General features: G+C 38.6%; 1 long non-coding RNA gene across 1 annotated transcript in view; it reads left to right on the top strand.

Annotated features, from left to right (window-relative positions):
- The first annotated feature begins 12,621 nt into the window (after positions 1–12,621).
- Positions 12,622–23,136, top strand: part of LOC129734764 (uncharacterized) — a 329,354-nt gene continuing 318,839 nt past the window's right edge. The window contains exon 1 of the long non-coding RNA XR_008730369.1: positions 12,622–12,726. This is a non-coding gene — a long non-coding RNA (uncharacterized LOC129734764). The remainder of the gene's footprint in view (positions 12,727–23,136) is intronic.

The raw sequence follows: 23,136 nt of genomic DNA, 5'->3' as shown, positions 1-23,136 counted from the left end.
TTAAAACTTTTTTTTGGTTTTGTTTTGGAGGTTTTCCTGTCAAATACGCAAATGTTTAAAACCTAGAAGTTAACAAAATGTACAAAATTCTGGTTTAGCATTTAATACAGTCCATGCTAATCCTAAGACACTTTATTAAAGTAAAAAATGTAATTGGTGTTGTAGTTCTGGATTGCAAGGATGTCTTTACACTTATTAAAATATAGAATTCCTAGTGATCAACTTTTTTATTACTAGAACAAAATATTTCTGCAGCACATGCATTGTCATACAGTTGTGTTTGAACAATAACGATTTTTTGTGTAAACAACTAGTCTTCCAGTTGTTTAAGAACTTTTTTAAAATTTCTTTTTTAAAGTGAAATCTAAAAATATAGTTAACAGTATTAACTCTAATACTAAACTTAATTAAATTAAATTTGAAAAAATGCTATCACTCTATGTGTATTAAGAAATCATCTAGTAGAGAGGAGACATTTTATTTTTCCTTTTAGTAAAAATTACGTATAATTCCATAGGCCTGTCTGAATTTGTAATTCCTCTGGCTTGTAGTGTACGCTATTACCAGAATTAAGTCCAAAAGTAAATGTTTTTCCATGTTCACAAGTTCTTGCTTTCTTAGTTTTCTTCTATTTGACATACAATTTTTGGTTAAAGTGAAGTTCATCCAGCACAGGACAATGCAGACCATCAGGGACCTGGGGAGGCACCTGCCCAGAGCAGATTCCATCCTGGGGTAAGACCAGGCTGCTCCAGGCTTCTTCCAGGCAGGTGCCCTCTGCCACTTCCTTCAAGTCCCTGATAGAAATTTGCACACTCCAAGTCGCAGGACACACCCCTGAAGTACCCATCTTGTTACCAGTTTTCAGGCTGACCCATTACCCACTATCCTGTGAGTCAAGCTGACTCACTCCACAATTTTCCCAGTGACCAAAGACTTCCTGTATCCTCCTTTTCTGCACTGGAGATCTAGCATGAGTTTCCTGTTTAGACAAGCTTATCTGTTGATAGCTCTACCTGTTTTCCTGAGTGGACCATTCATTCATCAGACTAGCCAGCCTTCCTGACCTTCTTTGCCTTCCAGAGCTGCCTTTCTTGTTATCTCCAATGTTAATTCCCTGAATAGGTTGAAATTTCCTCTAAAAGCAGATTTAACTCTAAAGCCCTCCCCTTCTGAAAGGGATCCTGAATGCTACTACCACATTTAAGACACCATTGATTGCCATATATCTAGCAGGTTCTTCTGTATTAGTAAATCTAACCATGAGAAGATCCAGCTGGGTGCCACCCTTGATTGGACCATCCAGTAATCACCCTCCAGAAATCTTTCTTCTGGACTAGTTATGTTTCTAGTAGATGGTTATACTTGTACTTTCCTAACAAGTAAACTTACCATCAGGTCAATGGGTATCCAAAAGAGGAGACACAGTTAAGCAATCATTGGATTTTGTGATGCATGGATGTATTAAAACAAAAGCAAAACCAAAAACCAAAACAACAAACTCTTACTATAAGAAAGACTAGTGGTTTAATGTAGCTTGTAAATCTCTAATGCACCTAATACACAAAGCTTCAAGAGGATAAATATGATGTGTTTTAAGAACCAGCTAGACTACTTCTAAACACCATACTGTTTCTGGAGTTTAAATACTTCACAGAATCAAAGATAATTCTTTAGTCTCGGTTTTGAAATCAAGGTCCATGAATACTAGTCAGTGCTCCCATGTTGTCATCTTTGTGTCCACCTGTATGGTTTCCACTGTGAAAACAGAGGTCAGAGGACTGAAACAAAAGCTGACAACAAAGACAGGTGTTCTTAGTAAAAAGTAAACCGTTTTTGAGAAGCAGTTGCAAGCATAAATAAGAGCATTGAAGTTACATGCAATGGAATTTTCCAAATTTATTTGAGAGCCAAAAGGTTGGATAATATGTTATCAGCCCAAGAGGCCATGGGGACTATATTGATATATGAAGCTAAATCCTTTCAAAGACAAATGAACAGAAAGTTGAATATGATGAAGGTGTATGAACTTACTAGCACTCCAGAAGGCCTGAAATCCAATACTATCAAACTTCTTGCAATTATTAGAGAACCAACTCCTGGCAAATATATTGTATGCTTGCATATTATTCAGTCAGTGTCTGACTCGCCTAACAACCCTAGTGAGAAGTCACTGTAGGAAAAGACACTTAACTCTCATTGCTTCCCTCTACAGGAATTCAGTGGTAATTTAACTAGTTAAGTGACAGCAGAGATATCAGGAAGTGAAATATGAGACATCCTGAAAGAACACAACACACAAATCCCAAACATATGGACTTGATTCCTGAATTATGCTGGCATGGTTCTGTAAAAATGCAGGAAGTGCCCAGATTTATAAGGTTTGTATTATCTACAAAACAACTACCTGAAAGTTACAGCCATGGTAATTATTTTCCCTCCCTTCACCATTTTTCTGGGGGACTAACAGATTCTCTGTGAGCTGCAGTTGACAATTCACCTACTTTGAAAGGTAGATTTACTGATTTTCTATATGCTGTCGCAAAGCGCAAAGCACTTCTGTTTTGTAATGATCAGAATTTCTTTCCTTTGAGTTGCTCTGCAACTGCATGTGGGCAATATTAGAGGTTATATTTTTCTTTTCACTTTAGTTGAGCTGGAATACACAGATGCCATGGGCCTAGTGGTCCCAGTGCCAGCCTGAAAAGGGCAAAGAGTCTTGTCCTGGCCATAGCGGATGGGGATAACTTTTCTGGGGCTGTGCCAAGTGTTCTGTTAGTTACCTGAGGCAATAAGAAAAGCCTGAACTGAGGTTTTTAATGGCAATCTAAATAATGGATCATAATGGAAGAAGGTATTCACTGTTGCATAAGCTACCAAAAGAAACAGTTCCTTGGCCATCACATCCTTAGCGTTATATTAGGAGTATTTAAGACTCAGCTCCCAGGACTCTACAATGCTAGATTAAGCTTCTTTCATACTGTAAACTTTTCAAAACTTAATTTATTTTAATAACATTAGTTAGCTGGCATTGGAAGGGTTTTATTTGCTATTGATTCCTTGTAATTGAACAAGCTGGCCATTAAGTCATCTAGTGATTCTGATTTCTTTTAAGCAGCCATTTTATTGTATTTCACTCTCATGATATAGCTTAAAGAAAACATTTATTCTCTTAGTACTTGGACTGCTGAAGATCAAACTATGATATTCGGGGAGCTCATCTGGAAATACTCATGGGCCTGACTGAGCTCATAAAACTCTTGTACTGCTGGTCTAGCACTAACAAAGCTAGTGTAGAGGAGACCTTAATTAAGGACCTAAAAGACAAAACCAGCCTTCTGTCTTTACAATACCTTAAAGTTTAAGACTTAAAATGAATGGCTTAGAATCTGGTGATTTAGCTGCAGTCTAGTGGTCTCACAGCATGTGTGAATTTTGCTGTGTAACACTGTGGAGCCTATTACTCTCTAATGTATGTAGAGCAGTATTGGAACATGGCCTTAACCAGGTTCTTTCTCTGGCAATTTGTTAAGCTACTGTAAGTGCTGTAACCCGGCAGAACATGGAAAGCATTGTACATCCCTGCAATTTATGATTCTAATCAGATTTCCTAAGTTAAGGGTTGTTGGTACCCTTCCACTGTCTCCTTACAGTCATTATGTTGGGCGTTGCACAAACGTTTGTAGGAAACTTTCTAAACAGGTAAGACAGTCCAAGACAGTGTGTACAGGGAAGATTTTTCTAGTGTCAAACGCAAGTAGAACTATAGTGGAGATGAGAGGAAAAATGCTGAATTTTCCCATTAAAACCCTTCTGCTCTTTTCAGCTTCAGTTTGCTTTTTATGCTCAGAATTTTTGTCACAGAGGAATCAAATTTATCTGCGACTTATTTGGGATCTGACAAAGTACATTGCAATTTCTGGATAGTAGGCTATTCTCAATCCAACAGTGGAAAGACAAAAACAATATACTACATCTTGTTTTATCAGTTACTTGAAATGTGTGAGCAATCTTGTAACAATAACAATAGATTTATTTATTATGATATAGCAGACAGAAAAGAGACTGATCTTCTGTGGGTGGTTTTGGGTGGTATGGACAATAATTAATGAGCCCTGTCAATAACACATAAGAGCAATAAAATCTGTGAGACACTGACATGGCCTATGCACCTGTCTCCTCATGGTGTATTCTGTGCTGCACACCAGAAGCGAGCAGAGTTCCATTTACAGTAGTTTTAAATTCAACTATTCAACTTTTTGTATTTTCACAGTTAGCTTTTGTGAATCTATAGTTTTAAAAATATTCCATTCCAAGTAATCAAGAAAGATATTGCAATGGGTGGGTGAGATATTTCCTGATTGTGAATTTTGGCTTTTGGAAGATTATTGGTGTTTGTTTGATGTTATACTTACAGAGAGAATTGTTGACAGGAAATTTTAGTGTAGAACTTGGTTCAGAAAAGTAGGCATTTTCATCTTCTGAAATGCTTAATGAATTTTAAGTTTAAAATGTTTTTAAAATATTTTTTCTTTGGCACATCATTATAGTATTTTTCCTATAAAACTTCGAAGCCACTCTATTGAGTATGCAAAGTCTGCATCACATCTTAAAATATTGCTTTCTCAGGCAATATTTTCCCAACAGCAGTGTCACTTTAGATTTAATTTTGTTCATCCACAGGCTTTAATGTTGCTTCACCATCATTATGCTTGCCAACATCAGTACTGGCACTATATAGCTGTGTGAAACTGTATCACTTACCTAATGTCACAGCAAATTGCTGAAAATACTGATCATTCAGACCCAGGCTGTGCAATTCCTCTCATCTGTCCTCTCTACAATAAAGTTTCACTTTGACCCAAATTTCCCTTCACTGCTGATAGATGTAGTATTGCAAATCATAGACTTCTATACCGCTGAATCATGAAAACAGGTTTGTAAGAAGGTGATTTCCATAAACAAGAAATGGCTGTTACATTAATCTGTGGGTACATCCGGTATTTCCCCCTCTCTTTTTCTTTCTTCATCTTTCTTTTTCTTTCTTCTTCTTCTGTCTTCCTCTCTTTTGCATCTCACAGTTCTTGGTCATGTTCAAAAATATACATTATAGGTCTCAAATTTGTACTACATTTTACAACAAAACTACAACATTTTACATCATTTTTTGATGATATAGATTTAGAAGGAATATGAGGTAAGTCCTACTCATTGTTAGTTTTCTACAGATTCATTCACTAAGTCATAGAGGATTTTGTACAATTTGTATGCAGAAGCTTATGGTAATGCCATAAGTTTTGTTTGGTCTTCAAATTATGTCACTGAAGTAGCTGACCAACACCTGCTCAGCACCTCAGCACATCTACTTCTCCATATCTGAATGGATGACTCCAAGAACATAATAACTTTTGCATTCTTTTTCATATTACATACTATTTTCTATTAATAGTATAGATGATATTCTATAGAATTAAATGGAAAGTTGCTGAGAATATTATGAGTTATGTTATGAGTTTGGAGATGATTATATATTATTAGTTTTCTCAGCAGAAAGGGAGAACTCCGAGTTTAAGTACTATGTCCACTTGTACCTAAAAAATGCTACAACTTCAGAAGTGATTTTTCTGCAGATATCCATGTATATCTGCAATGAAAGGTGTAACAGAAGCTACAGCATGATAAACAGTCCTGCCTCCAATTATAGTTGCAAGATGTAATAGAAAACACTGAAGTGAGGATAAATCTTAATTTAAATAGGGTGTTGAAACCTAATTGTACCTTAGGAAAAGAAATCTGAGAATAAATTAGCTTTTCACCAAAAATTGAATTATACAGAATAAGTATTCCTGTTTTCCAGACACTATGAAATGCTTCTGACAAAGATCCCTTTGATTCTCTAAAATAATTATTTTCTCTTAAGGTTTTATTCTTCATTTAATTTGTATTAAAAAAATATTTTAAAATGTATACAGAAAATATTAAGTTGTATATGCTTGGTCTATTGATTCCAATCATCTGAAGCTTTTGGTTTTAATTCATGGAGGAGTTAAAGACATACCCACTAAACCCTAAAATTAAAAGGTAAAAGTAATCAGATGAGTAAGCCAAGAAGGAAGAAGAGATTTTATGGTTCATGAAAGACATGATTTGATGTATAAAAAATTCAGCATGTATTACATTAGTCCACAAACTAAAAATAACATGCTTATCTGACACACATTCCACCAGGGACATAACCTAAGGCTTTTCTGTCTTCAAACCATTAGTGTAATAGAGATGAAGGTCATTATCAAAAGACCACAAAGAAAACTATGATGTTCTTTATCACAATGTACATTATCTGTCTTAAGGAGTTCTGCCATCAGTCATTTTTTTCCCCCAGAAGTATCACCTTATTCTCTAATCTTCATAGTTTTACTTTATTTTTAACAGTTCAGTTCTTTTTAGTCAAGGATATAAAACACATGCTCAAGAAGGTACCTTGTAGGAATTAGTGAAAAAAGAGTCTTCAAGGTGAGAACAACATTGTTTTTTCCTTTAATTTCAGAAGTTATCTTCAATCTGTACTCCAAGTGTACAAGAAACTCAACCGAAATATCCGTGGGTGGATTAATGAAACACCTCTCAAGGTCTAGCCAGGTCCTCTGCTTAAGAACAGAGATGAGGTTACTCATTTGGAGACCAGTCCTGTTCTCACTGAATTAAATGGCAAAATCTTGCTTTATCTTCAGTACTGCAGACCAGAATCTAAATCCATGATGGACTACAATCTGATAAAATGCATGCTTTAATGCACACTGAAATCTCTGGACTTTTTCAAGGCCTATGTGAATCTGGTGTTGATAAAATGGACACGTGGTTCTTGCTGACAGGTTTTCAAATCTGACACCAGTTGTTTGATAGAAGGGAATAATAATAATAATAATAATAATAATAATAATAATGCAAACATATATTGATGTTGGACACAGTTTTTCCTATGTATTCTCAGACTGATCTCTAACAGTTAGAAATCTAATTTGACCTACAGACATTAAGCTGTTTCACCTTTTTTCATCTCCTTGGCTAAAATTAAGCATGTGCCTAGCCAGAGCTAAGCATGTTCAGTAGAATCACACTGAAGAGTTTTTGTTCTCTAGTGAAATAACAAGGGACAGCAGTTCTGTGAATTTAAAAATAGATGCCTAAACAGAATTTTAGAGAGAGGGACACAACACCTTTAGACTGTCAAATATGAACACTCTGACCCAGGCTTCATAGTTTAAATGTTCAAGATTTCTACCTGATGTTATTGAAAATAAATGCAATTATTTTGTGTAGTGTGAGACAGTTAACACATAAAAGGTCAGGAGAAATGAAGAAAAATTATGGCATTCAGTCATACAAGAAAAATACTTTCTCAGTAATGGGGATGCAAAAACCCATGTAGTCCCTCTATCAAAAGAGAAAAGACAAGAACATTCTGTGTGACATCTTAGTTTGAACTATTTATTTTTCTTTTTAAACTTTTTTAACAAAACCACTACCAGATACAAGTGGTATTATATTACCAAAGCATTTTAAAGTACACACACTTGGAGATATGGTTCTTGCTGTTCTATAAATGAACATTGTTCATATATAAATATGACTGTCCTAGAATAAAATAACATTTTTTCTCATTAATACATTCTGACTGTCATGCTCCCTGAGCTGCAGTCTTTCCCCAGGAAAAATTCCCATTATGACCCATGAGACTTTTGGCTTTTGGGTGTGTACCTAGTCCTTTGTATGCAAAGGAACTTCACTTCAGCAACCTGAAAATGCAAGATTATTTCTGCAAGCACATATTTAGGTACCTTGCGATGCAAAGGTAGGCAACAACTTCTCAGAGATAAATTTATCTTATTTTGTAAGGAAGCTAATTTATGTATATGCCTGTAATTTTTTCTTAATTTCTCTCATCATATACAGATTTGGAGTAGGTGTAGAGTACAGACACAGACTTTGAACAATGGGCGATTTTATTTTATGCACGATGAAAGGAAAATACACGTCATCTTTTCCCTGTTACCCTTTCACCTGTCTGCTTTAAGGTATGATTATTGGGAAAGTATATTAATACTGGTACGGTGTAATTTTTCATTTGAATGTTTTCCTTCTTCCCTGGAATAAAGTATTTAGTTCTAACCAATGTGATAAGGAACATACAGCTATGACATGGTTGTGCTGAAGAAGCTGCATTACACAAACTAATGATCTGAAGATACCGAAGCTTCCCAGCTGCTTGCAGGCACCTGGTCTTTGCAGGAATGGTCCTTTTTGCTTTCCAAGTGGTTCTAAATATCTGAGTCATCTCAGTTTCTTGGAGATATTAGACTCTGTCCTAGGAAAAAAAATAGTCCAGGGGAGATTCACAAAACAGTTCTTGCTGTGTTCTTTCTCATGTATTTTTTATTCCACTTCTCCCAAAACTTATTTTGGGATGGGACAATTCAATCTCTTTTTGTTCATTGTGGTTATAAATACACCATATGCCAAAAATGCCTACTGCTTTTCTTTAGAGATGTTACTCCATGAAAAGCAGGAGTCTGAGGATTGAAGCTGGTTGAAAAAAGGAAGGTGGAAGTAAAGACGGTATTTTGCGTCTTAAAACTGTGAGGTCTGCAGTTTTCCCAGGCTTTCCTTTTCCTTTCCACAAGCTTCATTGTAATTTATTTTTTTCAAATGCCCAACCTCAGCCATACTTTTCAGGGGTGGCTTGCAGAAAAGAAACAGATTATGCCCCACAAGAAGTGCAGGTGGTAAATGTAAGTTTATTTACTACTACAATTAATTTATAAGAAAGTAGATATGCAAATCACCTTTCTTAGTGTATCTTACTTGGGTATAGGTGCAGTATTGGCTTTATGTTGAACTTTATTATTTCAGATAATAGGTGTCATAAGATCTAGCAGACACTGCAGCTCGGAGATTTTTTAATTCTGGTATATTTTTATTTCTAAATTAATGGTTGGAACATCTGGGTTTTATTTATTGTTTACTTCTATGTGATTTTGCATCCCCATGGATTTTCTCCTAGTTGCTTTCTTTTGACCAGCTTTCTAATATTGAATTCACCCCAGCCTTCACAAACTTTAAAAAGCACAGTGTAATGCTCAGAATGCAGAATGTGTTCTTAATTTGGGCTTCACAAATTATGGCAAAGTGATCTCTTAACATACTATCCTGCACAAAACCTTGGTACTCATGAAAGGTAATTTATATCAATATATTTTACGGTCATGAATCAATTTTCAGTGAAATGTAGGAATAAGACATCGTAAGCTGGAAAAATCTAAGTGAAAAAATAAAGTGAGAGACTGAAGATCAAAAGTAACATAGAAATGAAAGATACATAATTCCAACTTAATGAGGATTTTTAGGATGTTAGAATACTTAATTTTCTACTGCATTTAGTGGTGGTTTACTGTGTAGATAAAATCAGCTTTACAAACATTAGTGATGTCATATTTAGTTGTGAATTAAGGTAATACCGACAAGTGATCTACCAAAGAAGAAAACACCACTGGGAGGAAATACTTAACTTGCTCTGTTACCCTGTGCCAATAAAGGTGCACTCTACAACAGCACAATTTTCAGACTCCTTTCCTTAATAATAAAAATAATAATAAAAAAAAGGAGGTGATAAATATTTTTGCTTCCCACCCTCCAACTCTGAATCTTCATGCTTCGAACTAGGTCAAATTGAGTTGCAGTGTACCTTAAATAAAACCCGGCAAGGCTCAGTACCAGCTCTATCAGGAGCTCTCCACCGCCTTTACTCTTCTAAGGGTAGCGCTTCGGTTGTACAGGGTAAACCTCGGAGCCCAAACAGTACCTGCGCGCGGCGATGCGCCCTCTGTCACCCTGAGGACCGCAAGCTCCGACCCAACCCTTTTCCGGGGCGGCGGCCGGGCGCTGCCCTGACCTGCTGCCGTGCGCGGCCCAGGGGCAGCCCGCCCGCTCCGCGCCCCCCGCCCCCCCCGCGGCGCGCCCGGCACCGAGCCGGGCGGTGCGCCCCGCTCAGCGGCCCCGCGGGCCCCCCGGCCACGCTCCCGCCGCTGCCCGCGGCGATGTGGCACCTCGCAGCCCCCGCCGGAGGCCCCTCCGGCTGCGCGGCGCCTTCGGAGCGCCCCGGGCCCGCTCCTTTGGTTTAAGCTGGAGCCTGAGCCTTGGCATGAGAAGGTCGTTACGGCTCAGCAGTCGCGGACTGGCGGAGAGCAGCAGGCTAGAACTGCACTGCTGCGGCCGGGAAACGCGTACCGTGGAAAGAAATCACCTTGATTCAAAACATCCCGGGAGGAGGCGGTGGTGGTGGTAGTGGGAAGCTCCTCTTAAAACCCACAAAAATTAATAGGAGGTAGCCGGCATGCTGAACCAAGTTTTATTTTAATGCAGATTAAGTTAAAATAAAATAAAAAAGACCCCAAATCAACCCCCTCCCCCAGCAACAAACCAACACACACACAAACCAAACCACAAATAAACCCCACAACACACACACAAAAAAAAGAACAACAAGATCCCTTTTTTAGTCTTTTATAAACGGTTTAAGGTCTGTGAAGAGCATTTGCGCATCATTGTGGGGAGGCAAATGATTGCAAATGTTCCTCTTCGAAGACAGTATTGACCAGCGTTAGAAATACCTTCGTAAATTAAATCTCGATGGGAGTCTATTTCTGGAAAAATCCTAATTAAAAATAGCACGCACACAAAACTGTATTCTAAACAAAAAAGAAAATCCCCACCACCCCCACCCGTCTGTTCTCAGACTGTCTTATCAGTGGAACTGGAAATCTTAGAGCATTTTGCTGTCGAGAAAGGGGGGTGGGGGGTGGGGTGGGGTTGGTGGGCCCTCCGGTGGGTCTCATTGCGGGGAGATACTTCGCGGGCAAAGTAGAAGTGCCCCCTGGGAGCTACGCTCTCCTGCTGCCGCCGCCGCCGCCGCCTCTGAGATGCTACAGTATCAGGCAGAGAAGAAAAGAAATGAGTTTGGAGTTGATGCACACGCCGGAGCAGCAGTAAAAAGATATAAGATATCGACACGCTCAGCTGCATCTTGTTAAAAGCTTCCTGCGGGTTGGCAGAATGAAATCTTTATTTAAAATACACAAACTATCGTCAGGGGAGGAACGGAAGGGAAAACACTAAAAGGGCCAAACGCAATGCTTAACCCACCGGTATAAGCAAAGGAGGAGGAGAAGCGATGAGATTGGTTTGGGCCGAAGGAAAGGGGGGGCGGGGGGCACGGTGCCCTCCTTGCAGCCCAGCCACAGCAGCCACCCGGGGACTCAGTGTCTCCACTCAGCTTTGGAGAGAGACTTTCTCTTTGATGGTGATAATGATTTTTGCTCTGGTAGAGGAAAGGGACTTAACGAACACCAGAAGCATAATTTGTGCTCGCTCTTGGGTGTGAACGATAGGAAAACGTGCCTCACCACCACATCCACAGCACCGCTCTCCTAAGTGGTGGTGCTATTATTATTTTATTATTGCCAGCCGGTGGCTTTAAAGGTACATTATTTTAATGCATTATTAATTGTTTTCCCAGGGAGAGAAGGAAGGTGGTGATAGGGCTTATTATTATTAATAGCGCGGAGCTCGCTCGCTCGCTCCTTTCGCACACGCCGGGGAGCGCGGTGGGAGGAGGCAGCGCCGGGGGTAGGCGGGCGGCGGAGCGCGCCCCGCTTACCGGGCTCGCTGCGCGGCTGCGGCGCGCACACGCGGGGCTTGGCGCAGCCCCCCGCCGCTCCCTCCCCGCCCCCCCCACCCCACTCCCCAGCCCCGCCAGCCGCCGCCGAGCGGAAAGTTCCGCGGGCAGCTGCCGGCACGGTCCCCGCCCGGAGCGGCACCCTGTGGCCGCCACCTCCCCCTCCCCGGCTCTGCGAGGGCGGCGTGGCTCCGCGGCCGCTAAAGTTGCGGCGGGGCTGGGGGGCCGCCGCTGCTGCCAGCCATCAAGTGGCTCGTTAAGGAAATGCAGGTGAGCGGGCTGAGAGGCGGCGGGGGGCTGCGCGGGGCCCGGCGGGGAGCGCGCCCCCGGCCCCCCGGGCCGCCCGCCTGCAGCCGGCGCTGCCCGGCATGGACACGGGGCGGCCGCCGCGCCCCCGGCGAGAGGCGCCCCCCCGCCCGGCGCGCGCGCGCACGCACAAACACACACACACAGAGACAGAGAGGCAGACTCACACACCCCGACCCACCCCACCCCTCGCTCGCTCCCTCTCTCGCTCCCTCTCTCCTCCCTCTCCTCGCTCTTTCCCTCCTTCCCTCTCTCTTTGCCGGCCTCATCGGAGAGAGTTGCAGGTACCTTTTCCTCTCCCCTCCCCGCCACCCCACCCCACCTCACCCCCCGCGGATTTTAGGGTGCAGGACCCTCGGGAGGGCTGCTTTTTTTTTCTTTTTTCTTTTTTTTTTTTTTTTTTTTTCCCCCTTTTATCATAGGTTAAAAAAAATTATATCGAGCTATCTGTCTTTGGAAGGACGACTCTTCTGCAGGAGTCTGCTCTGAAACCAGGGATACCCCCAAGGAGCTAGCGGCAGCGGCGCTGGATCCCACCGAGACAGAACTGCCTGATGTGGCATGTGCTTCTCTCTTTGCAGTTCCTTCTGGGCCTTTGTGGACTAGGGGCACAGCGCGGCGCCTGACTGGCAGGAGGGGAAAGCGGAGACTTCTTCAGGTTTCCGAAGACGTCCGAGCGGACAGCATCAGTAAGTGGACGCTCTGTGCTTGCTTTCCGTCCCTTCGTGCTCCTGCTTCTCCTGACACACACACACAGACATGCGTCTTTTTATACATGTGTGTATGTATTTCTGCTTGTAAGTCACACCGTTCTGGTCAGGGAGGAACTGGGCCCTGGTAACTTAAACTGTTTCCAGTGAGAAAAGTGCATGAAGTGTTTTGCTTATCTTTTATGACAAAGAATTGTAGGTGAATACTTCTGTCAAGAAACTGAGTGTGCTGAGTATTGTGTAATGTCTAGCATAGTCTGAGTGTAGGTATGTGGTATATTACAGACAAAATCTAAACAAAGGGGTGCTCCCTCAGGAGGGGTCTACAGCACGGTGTGTGACCTGCTAAGTAATGTCAGGTGACAGGGCATTCATTTTAATGTAAAATGTGCATGGACTACAGATACTGAGAATGTTCTTTTCTGCATTCAGTTGTGAAGGATTTTAGACCACACCTCAGAAGTTGTTAGTTTTTTCACAAAGTTTTATATGTATAAAATGCATGTGCATTTTTTCTTCTAATGAGGATGACAGTTCCAGACAACAGCTTTGCTTCGTAAGTGCTCTTTTGGGACATACTTGAAAGTACTGATGGCACTTTTTTAAATTGGTGAGAAAGATCTAGGGGAAAGAAAAAGATAAACTCGTTTAAGAGGGCTTCAGGACGGAGGTGTGCTGGTTGAGCTGTAGAGTTGACAGAAGGTACAAAGATCAAATAAAGGTATGCCATGAAAAGTCTGCTGTTGGGTGTTGTTTAGGAATAAATACAACTACATCTGGGGAGGAGGACTTTTGTATGCATTATTCCTCTTGGGACAGTGGACCCATTATCGACATTTGCTGCATCTTTGGTAGAGGAAATCGCTAGTACTAGTAGTTGAGGGTTAACTGTTTCCTAGGTAGAGGGAAGAAATAAGAATTAAAAGTATGTCAGTAAAAATATTTGCTTTTATTTGCTGGTGTCTAAATAAAACCTTTGTGTTATGTCAGTAGAAATGTAGTTGAGTCAGGTGTTTTGAATGTACTGGAAGGAATCAATAGCATTTCAGAATTTTTTCTCCATTCCTGCCAAATGGACATGGATTTAAATTCTTCACGTGTTATTGTAGGGACAATATGGATTTGAATTTGAATAAAATAAACATACCTTTTATAAATTCTTGACAAATTTGGGTTATTTTACAGTACAAATTCATAATAGATGGGTAGTGTAAATAAACTGTACAACTCAAATCTTTTATGTATTGTGTTTGTACTGTTCACCTAATCAGAATTAACTGGTGTCATTAGAAGCTGTTAAACACACATTTACAAGTGAATTTTATTAAGCATCTCAATATAAAATTAATGTTGCATTTTCAAGTCTAATTCAAAATCAATCACAACTAATAATTGTTGCCAGGAGTAAAAGTTTATTAGGGTCAAATTACATGCTTTTCTTTGTGGAGTAAAGAAATTAGTTTGTGTCACAACAGTAAAGGTAATTGGAAAAAAATATTTAGGAAATGAATGTGGCACGAGCAGGAAGAGCTAAATTTGCATTAGCAGAATGATGACATTCAGAGTTGCTTTCAGATACTCATATCTTAAATCTAGGAATAATTACAAAGCATAGGCTACAAGTTCTGAGGGAGTGAATCAGGGTGACTTTCATACTGCATCACAGTACTCTTTGGGTAATTGACAGTAACATTTATAACAGAAAAAATACCCAATGGACTTGTGAACTTGAAATAAAAGGATAACACATCTGCTGGTTTAGTAAAGAATCGTACTGTTATTATTTTAGTACTATGGATTTATCTGTCAGTTTAAAAGAAAGAGTTTTTCCTTTTTTTTTTTTTTTTTTTTTTTGAGTAGGTAACATTTGACATGGTTCATTTGTGTTGTACTCCCTGTGGGTAGAGCATTAAAATAATATATCCAGATAATTTCAATGAACTGTTTGAGACTGCATATAGAGAACTTTATTAGGTTATGCTTCCTGTTCTGCTAGGTGGTCTCAAACATGCAATGGTGAATGAGTAACGAAGTGTCTTATTTTTACAATTAAAAAAATAGATTAAAATATATTTGACTAATCAGCCAATCTATTTGTCAAATTCATATTAGTCAACACATTGTCAAATAAAACACAACAATACATTGTTTAGGTTGAATCACAGCATACTTAATGGCTTTAGTAGTTTGGAGCATGCTCTTCATTATTTGTCTTTGGTTTTTCTTTAAATCTAGGTTATCTAGTTAAATCTAGTAGGCAATACTTCAGTATCTGTATGAAAAATGGCTTGAGAAATACTCTTTTTTTGCTGTAATTACTGCTTGCCACTGTGGGAAATGACCTGAGTCAAATCCTGGCAATTAAGTTTGATACATATCATATTTGATCATATATGTATGTTCAATCTTGAGCATAATTGCTGATGTAGGAAAATGTCAAATCAGGTCAATCTAATTCAGAAGAAACAACAGAGGACTTAAGGAAGACCCCTTGTGAAGATATAAAGTTGACAGAATAAAGTTGCATATGCCAGCAGTAATGTTTTATTATGCAATTGTTCTTGTTATTCAGATCAGATAATGGCCTGATGAAATACATAAGCAGTCTGCAGGAAATGAATGATTAATTCCTCTAATGTGTGCTTGTAAGAATTCTTACTAATAAAATCCTACATACCTGCATTGATTTGTAGTAGATAAAGTCAAACAACATTGTCTATGTTAATATTTATTGCTTAGTATACCAAGGTACTACCAAACTTTGTGGTGGTAAACTGATGGAAAAATTATGACAGACTGTTCATTCTATGTGGCTTTACTGAAGGAACTGACAGTACACAAATGAACATGATGCTTTATAGCACAAAGCATTTTCACATGGTGGATATGATAAATATCACATTACACACAGATTTTTTAACCAGCTTGTTTTGTGTTTCATATTTTAACAACTTACATAGCATTAATAACTTTTATGCATATGGATGCTAATTCTACAGGTTCCGAGTACTGTAACAAGTTGGAGACACCAAGGTATCATTGGCTACACTGGAAAACAGGCATGTTCAGCACTTTGGGAAAGGTTACTGACATTTTTTATCGTCTAAAACTTGTTCAGTGTGAAAACAGATTGGTACCTGAATCCCACATATTTAGAGTAAGCTTAATTGATTTAATATCACTTTGAAGACCTTGTAAGCAGCAAATGTTCTTGGCAGCAAATATAAATTCAACAGTGGCATTTATGCAAATTATCTGTAATTTAGGGATGGATTTTGATATCTGTACTCAAGGAAAGTAGTTCTTTTCCTTCATTAGTAGTCACAGGGATTCTAAGGAAACCAGCTGGGGAGAAGGAAACATTCAGGGCATTCTTTAAAAATGAAGACATAAAAAAAAAAAAAAAAAAAGAAGAAAGAGAAAGAAATAAAGGCCATGGAAATAATCTTGGATTTGAAAGTATTTGGTCTGGAGAATGCCTGTTTATGTGTCTTTGGATTTTTTTTGCCATGCATGTTATAAGGTCATTAGTACTAGAACTTTCTTAAAGCACTTTTATGTTATCCCCTCTTCTAGACTTTCCACCTTACAGTTTTGCATCTATAATCCTAACAGAAACTCTGATGAAGTTAACAAGGGGTTTTATGTCACAGTGATAACAAAACGATGGCAGTTGGGTTACAAAGTATTGACAAGTAGTGCATTTGGTCTATAATTTTTTAACACATTTGATTGCGATGAAAAATGTTTAGTAGTGAACAGATGGATTTAAAATTCCAATAGGAAATAAGCAGTAGGCATGGATGAATTAATTCTCAAACAAGAATTAAATGTAGTTAATAATAAAGACTTAAGAGAAGAAAATGTGCACGCGAGATTAGGCAAAAGGAATGCATAATGGGAAAGTTTTTTTTAGCATTCTTAATGCTGTTAGTTGCTGCCTGATTTTCAGTTCATCTGTTCTAGTGGTTTCTTTAATAAGATTCAGTATAAAAAAATAACAAAAGCTAGCAATAAATGGAAAATGACAGAGATACTACTACATTTGTGGTCAATACAAGGATTGAATTATGCATCTGTTTTCATTTGTTCTAAATAACTGCAGAAACAGTCCTATTTCTCCTGTATTTATTCTATTAAGTATGCTTTATTAAGTGAAAGCTATTGTGCAGGTAATCTCATTTTTTACACTCTCTATTTCTTTACTGTCTACTTTGTAACTACTTCTAAAAGTGCATTTTTTAATCAATGCATAAGCTTAAGATCTAGTTGAATAAGATTTTTAACTGAGTTGACACTGCAGAACCTGGTTTGTAAAATCAATTTTATAAAATTTCTGTCAGCAGCACTGTAAAATTTATCACAATACGAATATAGTTTAAATTTATGCTGAATACAGACATGTTTTAAATGTCTTTAAAGTTGTTTGAATACTATTACACTTTCCACATTATGCACTTACATTGTGCTGAAATGTAAAATTAAGGTTTTAGAGATGTAGTTGGAGATTTCTTGATGTGTATGTTTCTGATATGAAGAAGGCACCAAAAAGTCCAGTGATTTCTTAAGAATACTGTGTGGAATTTGTACCAGCTGTAAGCAGCATGAGAGCTCATGTACTTCCCAGTTGAAAGATAGATAGGTATTATGGACCTGCTTTCTCTAAACACTGGGTGTAGAAGAATGCTCTGTACGGCAGTCAGTCCTTTGCTTAAGTCTCATCTCCCTGTGAAAAGATGGAAGGGCGTTTAAGCTGCATTCTTCAGTACGTTTCAGGATGACTATTCAAAAGGTAAGGTGAACATTTTCATGCATACAATGCATTCTGCTCTATACCCTGAATTTAAAAAATAAGAGCTATATACAGTGGTAATGAAGACATTACTGTTTCTTGCCCTGCTGCTCTTTATTTGGTTTTAGCTTGCCTAGTTCATTTGCAAAGCATGTGTAACACTGTCCAGCAGTGAAATGTTAAAAGCTTATGCTTTGTGTTCACAGTGGAAGAGGTGGGCTGGAGAGGAAGCTGTTCCAGCAAGGGTGATTGCCTAGTCTGTAAATATGAGGACTTACGGTTTAGCGGGTTGTGGGACTAGTGAGTTGTTCTGCTATTACCGGAACTGTGTGAGTAAAGGTAAACTCATATTTCCAGAGTGTTCAAGAAACCTGGCCGGTGGGCTTCTTACAGGTGACAGAACAGTTGCTTTATGATGGTTGATCTAAGGTGAGCAACCTGAATAAAGGTCCTCTGGTGGCAGCAGGTGGGAAGTGTACACCAGCCAGTCTTTAGGGAGCTGTAATTCCTGAGGTTACTGCAGCAGAAGTAACTGCGTAAGAACAATTGCATCTACTCTAGTCTGTAAAGTGATTTTTAGACGCTCATGCAGCAGTTTAACAGTCAATGTGGGAGTGTGTCAGGCAAAGTAACTTTGCTCTAGCTTTGACGCATTCTCTCTCTCTCTCTTCCCCCTACACTCTTAAAATGTATCCTTCTGTGTGGTGCAAGGCATACAGTCTCAGAAGGGCCTGTGCTACGTAGGACAGCATCTAAAGTAGTGTGTGCTCGGCTCTGTATTCTCCTCACCTTCCTCACTCTAATTTTAGACAAAAGTGGTTTTCTTTTGTCTTCAACAAAAAGTGGTCCTCCACATATCATATTAATTTACGGTCTAAAGATTTTTAATGTTTTTTTTTTTTCCAAACAGGAGTTAAATAAGAATGTTTACAGTACAGTTTTTGAGTCTACACTGAAAGAATTAATTTTAACCTTAAAGTCTTCAACTTCTGATGAAGTAAAACATACTTTCAATACTTGCACGTAGGTTGAAGGGACAGCAGTGATGTAACTCTTACTTGGGTGGCTACAGAATTGCTGGCAATGACAAAACATAAACCAAAATGACATCTGTAATTGCTGTCCATTTGGATAGAAGGATGTAAGGATAAACATCACATCGATGTAAAAGTGACAAAAAATCCTACAGGGTACTGTGTTGACATAATTTTGAGAGATTTTCTTTTACATTGACAGGAATGTAATCTGTGATGTAGTGTTAGGTAAAGCTCAATAGCAACATCAGTTCTCAGTGGAAGGTGTTTAAAGAGGAGAATCCATATAAGCCATCCACGACTGCATGAGTTGCTTTCTTTTTCTTATTGCAACCATGAGGTTGCCAGATGGCATCCTCAGACTCCTTTAGAGAGCCGGAAAACCATAAGGAGTGCTATCTTCATCAGAAATCATAATAATATCATGAAATTACAGTTGATACATTTCTTCATGTAGGTTTTCCTTAAGGAAGTGTGTGGTTTTTTGGCTGTTAATTACTGTGGGTTTTGACCATAGCAGAAATGTACTCATGCATTAGCAGTGCGAGCCTACTCCTTAACTGTCAGTATAGCTAGGGTATTAGAGTTCATACCATAAGAAGTCAGACTTGAAACCTGTTCTGAGAACTGTAGAATTCCTGTACTGGGATGAACATGCTGGGAGAGGTTTGATCAATGTTAAACTACTATTACTGAAATATCCTACATTTGCTAGTAGAAGTCCTTGAGGAATTTATACAAATTTCTGTTTAAGAAGAAATGTAGTTAACTTTTTTGATGCTACCGTAATCCTCTGCAAGTCTGTAGGTATGGATAAATAATAAAAGTGAATTTCAAATAACGCATATAACCTGTAATATGATTTGTATGCCTACTGTTCATACAAGTATTCCTAATGAAGAGTTGTGTTAATCATTGATATTCCTTCACAAATGGAAGTCTGCCCAGTAAAGTGTGACATTAATTTCAAATTTGACATTAGTAGATTTGGGCTGGCATCATTAACATACCAACTGGAGTACTTTAAAAAAACCAAACCCAAAAGAATAGAAAAATTCTTGATGCATTAACATAGTGATAACCTTTGTTCTCCTTTGGATTATTTAGACACTTCTTCAGTTTTAAGCGCAGTTATTCTCCAGAGTTGTCCTTTCTGCATGTGAATAAAATATATACGAATGGCTTTTTCACACAACTTACGTTGTAATATATATATATATATTAAAGAAAATGCTGAGCAGCTAGACTTGAAAAGCTGCACAAATGCATTATGCATTTGCCTGTTTTTGCAGAGCATAGGCTTTGAAATGGGCCATATGGTTGATTTGACTTCTCTTTTTCCCTGTGAACCCAGTCTCCTCTGATGATTCAGTGAAGCTTAGATCAGTTAGTGAGGTTGGAGATTCTTTTGTCAAATGCCTTAGCTAGGAAGTGTACAATGGACTGTAAAGCTTCAAGAACAGCCAGAAGGTATGTAGGTCACCAAAAATGGGTAACCAAATACTGTTAACTGTGCTTCCTCTATCCATGAAAGGGTCTCCTGCAAAATTAATTTATTCAGAGAATTGGGTCAGCAGCATACAATAGGTGTTATTTGGAAGAACTGAGAAGAAGTTTGAAAGCAGGGTCAATTATTTTATTCTGTATTTTTAGAACAAATTGCAGTGGGCTTCCTGTGCAGTTTGGTTTTGATTTTCCATTCTCATGGAGGTACGAGAAAGGATGTAAAGTTGTGCAAAAGTCATATTAGCTACCAGAGGCCATTGGGTGGAATAAAGTGGTCAGGCAGCAATTTGTAATACAAAATATTGTAGAATTTAATAATTTCCTTAGTGCCTTCTATATAGGTTGTGGTGCTCTCCCAAGCTAATCAGAATGCATGATTTCTTCTGTATCTCTTTCCTTTGAGACCCCCCTATAGGTTATTTGTTTTCTATTATAGGATCATTAGATAAAAGTGACTTTTGTATTTGGCACAAGAGTAGTAAGTCGTATTGCAGCACCTGTGTTACCTTATCAACTCTAGGTTTTCCGAGGTTTCTATAGGTGTGGAAATGAAGTCCCTGCATGTTCTCGTCATCATTTTCAACATAGGAACATATATTAGAAAATGCCTAAATGTATTTGTGCTCAGAATCATCTTTGTTTTCTCATCATGGAAGCCAGCCTTTCCCATTGTTCCCTGTCTTCCCCTTTTTCATACCCTTCCTCTTCAGAAAGCTGGAACATGGTTAAAATGTCTGATTGTTTTGAAATTAGCTCATAACTTGGATTTCTGTTCCTTCTTAGTGATCCTGAGGATAGTCACCCTTTCTCCTTGGGTAAGAATTCACTTTTAATTAGGGTGATATCCTTAACTTTGTTTTTCCTACAACTGAGAAAAATGAGAAAGAGCGCTCCAGCTTAGGTAAATATCAGATGTTTATTAATGTAGGGTGAGAGATGAAGAAGTAACTGACAGTGTGGTACTGGATTTATAGAATTAATAAAGTAGCCATTTATGAACATTGGGATGAGCTAGGTGGATCGATGTATTTGGGCAATACTCAAGTGCAGTTATAGAGATGACATCATCCCCCTACCCCTGACAGGTGTTGGTTGCTTGAGAACTTAATGGAGAGGGAGAAAGAAGCCCATGAATATTCCTGATTTTCAGTGTTCTGTTGATCTTATTGATCATCAGTGCTGAACAAATTAAGAAGGCATAAATTGTAACATCTACTTAAACATTTATTGGTTACTGAAATAAGATTTTGATAAAAATAGTAATAATTGGAATGTATGTTCCGTTGTATATTCAAAAAAGGGGATTGCTAGAGCATACATGAAGAGGAAGGAAAGGTAGGGAAAGTGAGAACAGAAAATGGGTAAGTAGTGGGAATGGAAGAAATCCTCAGCAATGAAGGGAGTCCTGTTATTCAGGTCTCTGGTGCAGTGTCAAATCAGACAATACTTTCTTTAATCACTGGGGATGACATTTAGTTGCCTAACCATGAGTGGCTTGTGCCTTTTAAGGTGCCCTGAGGTCTCTGCTGAGCCCCAGACTACTGTTCTCTTGTACCATGTCTGCCAGTCCCATACAGGTACTTCAGAAAACCAAGAACATATACAATTCTAATCTATCTGTGTTTAGGATTAGGAATTGTGCATGTATGTATTCTCATATTGTATTTAGAACTTTGCCTTTCCTCCTTGTCTTTCCAAAGGCAAGGAATTTTTTCATGTTATACTAATTATATCTGAAACTAACAGGGAGAGCTCCCTTAATCACTTGTACGTAACTATCAGCATAATTAGATTAATTATATTTTAGAGATATTCTAGTAATCCTATCATGCCTGTATACTGTGTGTGTTGGAAGTGACATCATCCTTGTCTTCATATTCTGAAACTTAAGTTTATCTGGTTTTTGTTTGTTTGTTTTGTTCTCATTTTTTCCCCTTTTCATAAGTGATACACAGATTGACGGAGTCCAAAAGCTTATGCTGCTAACTATACGCCATCCACAGCATCAACTGGTGTGCTTTCCTGCTCTGACACCATGCTGGTGCCTCTGAGGAAAGGCACAGGGGCATTGCGAAAGTGATGAACTGTGTAATGACACACTGCCTTGTTCTTGCTGCTTTGGTTGGTCACCTTTTTCCATTTCTTGGAAGGGAAAGATGGACCTAGGCATTTCTGTAATGTAATTATGCTGAGGTGAAGTGTGTTTTCTGTTTTTCTGTTATTGACATAATGCCCATTATTCAACCAGTAAAGATTACTGGCAGTAGTATTTTCTTCTGAGGTCAGGGCTGTTGATTTTGGAGTATAAGCAGAGCTGATACAGGAAATCTTAAGGTAGTAATTCAATTTGGATTTAACTTTTCACGTAATTTGTTTTGGACAGAAAGTTTGAGGTACATGAATATACATTGACTGAAGTTATTTGGACGTTATGTGCATGAAATGGTTGTTGCAAAAGACATTCAGAGTATTCTGCTTGATAAGGGGTATTGGGAATAGTATGCACAAGAGACTGCTTTTACAGATGGAGGTCTCTGTAAACTATCGAGCTTTTAGAAAGGTTAGAGAATAGATCTTGTTTGTGAGCCAGAAACATTTTCCATAAACACAAAACAAAATTACCTTCAAAAGTTATCCGAATAATCACACAGAATAGAGCAGTTTCATAAGCATACAAAAAGATCCAAGAAAACCTTAGTCTGTATTGTTTCACCGGGTTTTATTAAGATATATATGGCCCTAATCAATATTCCATTGCTGCAGGATGGTATTCCAGTTCATGCAAAGCATAACATCTGACATCTGTTTATGTTGTTTCACTGGCAGTCTACATTTTATGGAGTTGGAGAAACAAAACAAAAATAAAAGACATTATGCCAAGTTGAGATTTTAGTAACTTAACCTCACTCTATGTCTCTAAAAGTAGTACAGTATAATTTGTTGTCGTTTATGTCTGAATCATATAAAAGTTTTGATCCAGATGGAAACTGGGGGATAATAAGGTGACTGATAATTCTGATAATAATAATTATGGTGAAGTCTTTTTGAGTGAGACTG

Source organism: Falco cherrug, chromosome Z (assembly GCF_023634085.1).
Source record: "Falco cherrug isolate bFalChe1 chromosome Z, bFalChe1.pri, whole genome shotgun sequence".
Taxonomy (NCBI): domain Eukaryota; kingdom Metazoa; phylum Chordata; class Aves; order Falconiformes; family Falconidae; genus Falco; species Falco cherrug.
This window is presented reverse-complemented; position numbering and strand designations above follow the sequence as displayed.